The sequence below is a fragment of the Neodiprion virginianus genome, chromosome 3 (assembly GCF_021901495.1).
Source record: "Neodiprion virginianus isolate iyNeoVirg1 chromosome 3, iyNeoVirg1.1, whole genome shotgun sequence".
In the NCBI taxonomy this organism is placed as follows: Eukaryota; Metazoa; Arthropoda; class Insecta; order Hymenoptera; family Diprionidae; genus Neodiprion; species Neodiprion virginianus.
This window is the reverse complement of record NC_060879.1, coordinates 33,402,086-33,409,686: the sequence shown is the minus strand read 5'-3', so window position 1 is coordinate 33,409,686 and position 7,601 is coordinate 33,402,086.

Genomic DNA, 7,601 nt, shown 5'->3' with positions numbered 1-7,601 from the left:
CGAAAAACGAATTGAGATAATTTATTGCAAACATGAACCAGAAACCACGGAGCGCTTATCCTGGAAGTCGAGAAATTTTATTAGCGGACTGACAGCTACCGAATTTGGGCTTGCGCGAAAAACGAATTGAGATAATTTATTGCAAACATGAACCAGGAACCACGGAGCGCTTATCCTGGAAGTCGAGAAATTTTATTAGCGGACTGACAGCTACGGAATTTGGGGTTGCGCGAAAAACGAATTGAAATAATTTATTGCAAACATGAACCAGGAACCACGGAGCGCTTATCCTGGAAGTCGAGAAATTTTATTAGCGGACTGACAGCTACGGAATTTGGGGTTGCGCGAAAAACGAATTGAAATAATTTATTGTAAACATGAACCAGAAACCACGGAGCGCTTATCCTGGAAGTCGAGAAATTTTATTAGCGGACTGACAGCTACGGAATTTGGGGTTGCGCGAAAAACGAATTGAAATAATTTATTGCAAACATGAACCAGGAACCACGGAGCGCTTATCCTGGAAGTCGAGAAATTTTATTAGCGGACTGACAGCTACGGAATTTGGGGTTGCGCGAAAAACGAATTGAAATAATTTATTGTAAACATGAACCAGGAACCACGGAGCGCTTATCCTGGAAGTCGAGTTTCACCGCGTAGCGGACCCGAAGCGCGGGATCGGGGAGGTTGAGAACCCGGTACTCGAAATACGTAGCGGACCCGAAGCGCGGGATCCGGGAGGTTGAGAACCCGGTACTCGAAATTTGCGGAGCGCGACTCTCATCCGTCCGCTCTACTGCGCGGTTGTTTCCAGACTGAGGAATTCGGCTAGCTGATTTTGAATTGGTGACGTCACTTTCTGAACATCCGAAATCCAAACTTTGGTTTCGACCTTTAATACTATGTATGACGATGTGTGATGTACGATGTATGATGTATGATGTATGATGTATGATGATATGATATGATGTACAATGATTTTAGGTTTCACATTTCATACAAGAAATACACACCTCATCTCTCCTGCCGATTCCAGACTCAAGCGGCCAGGCCCTTCGATGGTCAGCCGTTGACTGAAGATATATTCTTCAGTGAACGGGTCGGCTAATAACGCTGCCGTTCTGCGACAGTTGGATGACGAAAAATTTCGCTCGTATCTTTCAAATGTGTGTTAAAATACACTCGAAGTGTTAAGAAGCGTCGTTCTTTCTCTCCCTATCACCTTTCTAGGTCTTTGAATCACTACGCAGCGTTAAATACTGTCTCATATACGAAGCATCCGTTTCATCTCGATCAAAATTAGCGCATCCGTGATGTGTTACAGTTACTCTGAATTTTTTTCCATCCGAATACTTTTCGAAAAACAATTCTGCTCCTCCACCCAACGCAGATACTTCACTTGCGACCAGCTAAAACAACGTTTCGATTCTATGCCTATGAAAATTCAAGATCGAGAGAGCAAATGAAAAGTTGTTGGAATAATTATGAATACTAATGTTATGGAATACATCGAGCGCGCGTCGAATAGAATCCCATTTCGAAATGAATAATTCTTCTCTTTTCATATCACAGCTAATCTAGTAATATAGGTAAATAGGATGGTTGGAGGTGTTCGGAAATGGTAGGACATTTCAAAAGTTAAAGTCGACGATGATCCGGTGCATCAATTTTATCGTTACAGATTTTCTTTTCCCATGAGGCATAGAGTATTCAACAACGATAATGCAGTCCTAAAAATTCATCATTTATCTCTGTCTGGAAAGCTAATTCGCAAGGCGTGATATTCTATTCTATTTGCATTATTAGAAAAATACCCGTACTCTACATACACTGTTTCTAATCTTTTGCTACATTTGGTTTAATCCCCATGCTTCCACAGCACGAATAGTCGGAAATGTTTTTGATTATCCATAATAAAATAAAAGAAGTAACAAAGCTTAAATTTATTGTTACAGCTCTAATGAATACATCAAACTGCGGTCGAATCAATTCATTTATTATTTGCACATGACCTCTGTATATTTGATAAATTATTCCTAAACACATTGAAACATACGTATTTATAATGAAATATCATGCAATGGGCTGTGTAAACTATAAAATATAATTTCTATCGAATAGCTGCTTTTATGTCAACAGGGCTTTGAGACTTAGTTCCGTTCGTCCTCCTCCTCGTCCACCTCCGACCACCTCCAACAATCGCCAACCACCTCGAACAACCACCGATAACCACCTCGGGTTGTACCTGGAATAGCAATAAATATTTTCAGTATAAGAACACATCAAAAACATTACGTAAGGACTCATATAATCACAGGTTTTGTTTTTTGGCTGTAACTTTCGATGCGTTGATCGCAGCGTATTGGAACTGCGCTCATTCGATTTCTCTCGCAAAATTACGTCGGTATAGTGCCACAATTAATTTATTCCGGCACTTTTGAAAATCGCCAAAATTTCCGCCAAAAATGCGAAGGGGTTAGCCTTACTTTTTCTTCATTTTTCGACCGAAAATTTCAGGTCTCAGATTCGATTTGTACGACCCTTACCTGACTAATTGGACCCCCAGGAACTCAAAAAACGCAGCAAACGGAGCGTGGGATCAACAGGAGAGAAGATACGAGGGAAAAAGCACCTGCTGAAAAATGTCGAAAATACAGGATCTCGTTTTTTGGCTGTCACTTTCGATGCGTTGATCGCAGCGTATTGGGACTGCGCCCAATCGACTTCTGTCGCAAAATTACGTCGGAATAGTGCGTGAAAGAATTTATTCCTGCACATTTCAAGATCGCGAAAATTTTCGCCAAAAATGCAATGTGGTTAGCCTTACCATTGGACAAATAATATAAAGACAGTTGCCCTTATGAGCTTAGATGTGACAACCGAAAACTGCTTCGTGAGATTTTCCAACGGTAGAGTTGAGAACTTACCGTAGAATATCAGAGAGTTGCAGATTTCGACATGATACTGGCTGCATTCACCTTCTGAGAAACACAGTCTTCGCAATGGTCGGCCCAAATCAGTACTTGGCCTGAGTGTACTTACCGACTTATTGGCGATACAAGAAATTAATAATTAGAATAAATATCTCTCAAAGTTCGTAGCAAAACAGTGATCCAATTAAAGTATAGGTACCCGAGAGAAGAATGTATACATAGATCATGAATAAGAATAGATCATGTGTAATGATCATGCAGAGACCAAAAAGTATAAATGTATATGCGGTGCATGTACGACATTGATATATATGATTCATTTATGATTAATACGTGATGCAAACTATAAAATTTATAATTTTCTAGGAAACATAGTAGATTATCTACCATAATCGGCTATAACATGACAATAAAAGAATTGTTCGTTTCGAAATGGGATTCAATTCGACACGTAGTCTATATATCCCATAACATTAATATTCAGAATTAGGAGTAGGAATAGGAGTGGGATCAGGAGTAGGAGCAGGAATAGAAGTAGGGTCAAGAGTAGGTTCAAGAGTGAGAGTAGGAATAGGAGTAGGGTCAGGAGTAGGAGTAGGAGTATAGGAGGAGGGTAGGGTAGGGTAGCGTAGGGTCGGGGTTAGGGTAAGCCAGGGTAGGGTACGGCATAGGCTAGGGTAGGGTAGGGTAGGGTAGGGTCCTCCTAGTCCTACTCCTTCTCCTACTCCTACTTCTACTCCTACTCGCAGAAACCTTCAACGCAGAAACTACAGAGCGCTTTTCCTGGAAGTCGAGTTTCACCAGGTAGCGTACCTGCTCCGCAGAAACTACGGAGCGCTTGTCCAGGAAGTCGAGTTTCTGCGGTTAGTGGACCTTCAGCGCAGAAACTACAGAGCGCTTTTTCCGTATGTCAAAATCTACCAGGTGGAGGACCTGGACAGCCAGAACTAAGGAAAATTACACCTGAAGGTCAAAAGTCACCAGGTCAAGGACCTAAAGCGCAGGAACCACGGAGCGCTTGTCGTGGAAGTCGAGTTTCTGCAGGTAGTGGACCTAGAGCGCCGAAACTACGGAGCGCTTGTCCCGGAACTCGAGTTCTTGCAGGTAGTGGATCTTGAGCGCAGAAACTACAGAGCGCTTTTTCCGGATGTCAAAATCCACCAGATGGAGGACCTGGACAGCTAGAACTACAGAAAATTAGTCTGAAGGTCAAAAGTTACTAGGCGGCGTACCTGCTCTGTAGGAATCACGGAGCGCTTGTCCTGGAAGTCAAATTGCACCAGGAAGCGAAACCGGAGCGCAGAATCCAGGAGGTAAAGAACCCGGTACTCGAAATCTGCGGAGCGGGATTCTCATACGTCTTCTCAGCTGCGCGGTTGTTTCCGGACTGAGGAATTCGACTCACTGATTTTCGTCTACATAGATCGGTGACGTGAAGAGAAAAAAAATTTTGGGTGACGTCACTTTCTGAACATTCGAACATCCAACCTTTGGTTTCAAACTTCAGTACTATGTGTGATGTATGGTGTGCGATGTATTCTGTGTGATGTATGATGATATGATATGACGTATAATGATCTTAGTTTTTACATTCCAGACAATAAATACGCACCTTATCTCTCCTCCCGAATCCAGACTCAAGCGGCTAGGCCCTTCGGTGGTCAGCCGTTGACTAGAGATATATTCTTCAGTCAACGGGTCAGCTTATAACGCTGCCGTTCTGCGATAGTTGGATGATAAAAATTTTTGCTCGTACTTTTCAAACGTGTGTTAAAATACACTCGAAGTTTCAAGAAGCTTCGTTTTTTCTCTCCCTATAAAAAAATAAATCGCCGACAATCACCTTTTTAGGCTTTAAATCAGAACACTGCGTAAATACTGTCTCATATACGGAGCATCCATTCAATCTCGATCAAAATTAGCGCATCCGTGACGTATTACCGTTTCTCTGATACAATATTAAAATTATTTGATATATAATACGTCAATTTGCCAAAAACATGTTCGAATTCACATCTCTATAATTATAACAAGAACGGTAACAAATAATCTTCATGTCCGTCACAATCATGCTTGCAATACCGGAAGGTAGAGTAGAGTACAGCGGGGGGTTTGCAGTGGTAGTGCATAACGTAAGAAATCCGATTACTATAAGAAGAAAAACCAGTGCAATATGCGCTATCTTACGCAGAATATGAGAAACGTTAAATTAGGTATTCAGTGTCGTAGTTTTTAAGTGTAGATTTAGTTTTGGTCTGCATAAAGGTGCCACACACTTTTGCATGATCTATATGTTATGTACGATATCGTAATGTTATTATTTCATGTACCTTGGATGAAAATAAATAAGTATCTAAGTAAATAAGTTTCAATGAATATCCTTATATTTTCTTCGTATTTTCTCAGCTGTTTGTCGTACGATGTTCTCAATGTTTCTTTGCAATTCTCTAGGTCCAATCAGTCTAGAAAGGGTCACTTCAATCGAATCTGAAACCATGAGTTCTTGACTCTCAAAGTCAGAATGAAAAGGAAGGATAACGCCGATGGAATTGTCCGATCAAAATTTGCCAGACTTTGAATAACGCTGGAACTTGTTTCTTGATGCACTTTAATTTCGTCAATTTGGGAGAGAAATCGATTGCGTGGGGTCTGCAGTCACTGCGAGCAAGAAATCAGGCCTGACTATCGAAAAACGTAAAAATCTCACCGTGTATTTTCAACCGCTAGTCTTACGCTACTTTAAATACCTTGTCCATATTTTTGAGAGTCCAGCTAGTCTAGGAATAGTCGTACAGATGGGATCTGAGACGAAAAGTTTTCGAGTTCTAAATATCCCATAAAAGAAGTAAGAAGAGCTTTTTGCAATTTTCTTTTAGATTAATTTTGGCTGATTTTAAAAACCACTAGAATTAATCAGTTGGGAAACTATTCCGGCGTATTTATTGCAGAGAAATCGATAGCGCATGATCCAAAGACGGTAGGAGGAATTGATTGAAAGTTACAGCCGAAAAATTACGAAGTTGAATTGATCATTTATGGATTCTTGAGGTTCCAATTAATTCAAAAATCGCTAGAAAAGAAGGCTTTTCTTTCAAAGTTCTTACCCCGAATTGAGGAAGTTTTAAAACAATGCTATATTTCGTTCTTTCGAACCCTGCATGAAGATAATTTTGTGAAATCACACGATCGTGCGTGGTCCACAGTTGCTGTGATCAGTGGATCAAAAGATATTGTCGAAAGACGATAAAAATTCATGTCCTCTTATCTGTGAAACCTATCGTGTTTTTGTTGTATTTTTGATTTGCTTAGCGTCGCGTGAATTAGAACAGAGCTACATTTTCGAAGGTGAATAGTCAAATTTTATAAAAATGCAACGTCTGAGGGTTAGCTGGGTTGTACAAACACATCATTCCGATTCTTTTCATATTTGTTCAAGACATTAACAGGTATTATGAAATTTGTATAAATCAAGCAATATAATTGCAGAAGTTTTCGCACGTCATAATATAACGATTCCTTAGCTCGTTGGAGCTCGACGGCGGAGGTTATTGAACGTCTTTCTTGTCCAACGTAGGTACAACAATGTTCTGGTATTAGGCACCTTATTTAAAACGTTTTTCAACTAACTTGCCGACTGATTTTTCTCTGCTGCAATAGCGATACTACAAGCAGTTTGCAGTTCGAGAAGGATGGTAATTTTTTGCTTGAGAGACAGTTGATGACTTGAGTGATTCGTACTGCGTATTTGGTACATTCCTATTACACGCATACACAATATTATGAATAAAAATAATAAACAGAATATTCAGAATACTCGACAAACCAGAGGCCCAGACCCAGTCTAGAAGCCCGATATCGAGTTGGCGCCTTACCAAAGACCCTCCCTGAGAAAAAGAAAAAACAAAACTACTATCCAACGATATACACATACGAACACGTGGCGGTTGACTCGAGTTCTTCTGGCATCGTGCCACATCGGAGAACTTTGCTGCAGTGACTTAAGCGGGCAAAGACTCGAGCGTTCCACATTTTAACGTACGCAGCTAGGGGAGGCCATCAGGCAAAACAACGAAGGAGGGAAATTACCTTTAGGAATAGGTTGATGCTATTTCTAGATGGAATCGGGCCGCTCTTCGTTCGCTGTTGGGTTCTCTTTCTTCTGAATTGTTCGTAATGTAAATTCTTGAAGTAATCCTCTAAGTACCCGTCTTCCTAATCCTCTTCTTTTTAACCAATTTTTTTCATCAACACCGGCACTCATGGTACTGGAATAAAGCCTGGAATTATCTCGACGAAAAACGAAATGCTACAGACTATTCTTGGCGACGTTTCGACCTGCACTTGTCTTCGATGACCTCGGAAGTGTTGTGAACAATTGCAGGCACGCCGGTTGTGTGGCAATGACAGTGAGAATAAGAGGTGGAGATGTTTGGAGTGCCAGGCGATTTCACTAAGAAGCAGCCCTCGAAGTCTTTCCGCGAGTTGAAAGTAAGAACTCGCTACTAGAAATAGAGAATCATTGATCGGAACAGTTGAAATATGTAAACGGAATAACGACTCGCCGTCATTGAGTAACGGTAGTCGTAAAAAACGGAAAGTACCCAATGTTTCGCGTCTGGATTACACCACTTTCGATTGGCTGCATATTGCTGCATTTGAGCACGCGTT